The sequence below is a fragment of the Microtus oregoni genome, unplaced genomic scaffold (assembly GCF_018167655.1).
Source record: "Microtus oregoni isolate MIOR12 unplaced genomic scaffold, Mior012 000067F_ref0000223, whole genome shotgun sequence".
NCBI lineage: Eukaryota > Metazoa > Chordata > Mammalia > Rodentia > Cricetidae > Microtus > Microtus oregoni.
Window position 1 is genome coordinate 8,783,019 of NW_024543974.1, and position 1,328 is coordinate 8,784,346.

Genomic DNA, 1,328 nt, shown 5'->3' on the forward strand with positions numbered 1-1,328 from the left:
CTTCCCCTTTCATATGGCTCTGCCTACCCCTCTTTGTTCCAAAAATTCCCGGTGAATTCTATTCTAGTCTTTCTTTGAAGATCAACCTGATGGATTTTTTTTTACAAAATTTTACATGTGAGTGTATGCACACACATGTACACACATAGGACAGAGGATAGACCTTGGGAGTGAGTCCTGAAGTTGTGGGACATGGATATTGGACCCAATTCATCAGTCCTTGTGGAACATGCCTGTTCAGCCATCTTACTAGCCCAATGTTTTCAATTTCACTGATTTTAACTTTAATATCACATCCTTCCTTCCCTATTCCCTCCATCCCTCCCTTTCTCCCTAGAATCCTCTTCCTCCTCTCGTGTTTCACCCTAACCTCTGCTGTGTGTGTGAGTGTGTAGGGCAAAGGTTGACACTGTGTATCATCTGTGACCCTTTGTTTTCCCAGACAGGATGTGATATTTATTACTAAACATGATTTAGTAGGATAGAGGGAAGCACCACAGTAGTAGAAGACCTCAGGAGTGTGGGGCCTGACAATGTCCATGGGACCAGGATTGGTGATGCAGCTGATCCCTCAGCCATCAGGAATGAGTCACTTCTCAGCGACTGTGTCTTCAGATCAATCTACATTCAGTTTAGTGAAGCCTCATATCTTTGATATATGGGTCTAGAGAGAGATGGACGAAGAACCCAGTGAGGAGGACCAGGGCAAGAAAGTAAGAGGAAGGGGCTTAATAACACCACTTGCCTCTAGCAGCACAGAGAGCTTGAACTTAGCTTTTAAAATGTCCTCCATCAAATGTTCCTTATTCTGAGGTGTAATTCAGGTGGATGTGATGGCCTAGACAGTAAGACCCCTGGCCTGAGGCTTCCCTAAGGCACTGTGAATAACTGCATGATACCTAGATTGGAGAAGACATTGAGATCAGAGCTTGAAGACCCTTCAAAAGATTTTATTGTCTCCAAGGACCCTTTTGGTAGCCAATATAGGCAACAGGGTGAGGTCACTCCAAGCGAGTGTGCTGTTGGTAACCGTTGCACACCAGGCCCCAGTAAGAAAAAGGACCTCACAGGGCAGCTTAGTTGGCTGCAGATTTACCTTATCTTTTAAGACACACTCTCTCAGTGAACATGAAACTCACTGATTTTGTCAGGCAGAGTGGCCAGAGAGCTTTGCAGATGGATCCAGCAGACTGTCCTCCACATCAGACATGCTAACTCTGGGATTTAAGAGTATTGCTATGCCTGCATTTTCTGTGTGTGCTGGTGATTTGAACTCAGGTTCTCAGGTTTGCATGGCAAAACTTAACCCACTGAGCCATGATCCTTGC

The 1,328-nt window shown here is 45.1% G+C and overlaps 1 non-coding gene across 1 annotated transcript; it reads right to left on the bottom strand.

Annotated features, from left to right (window-relative positions):
* Positions 1–951: 951 nt before the first annotated feature.
* Positions 952–1,090, bottom strand: LOC121440511. Its single transcript, XR_005973356.1, has one exon. It is a non-coding gene; the product is annotated as a small nucleolar RNA SNORA70 (small nucleolar RNA).
* Between the last annotated feature and the right edge of the window lie 238 nt (positions 1,091–1,328).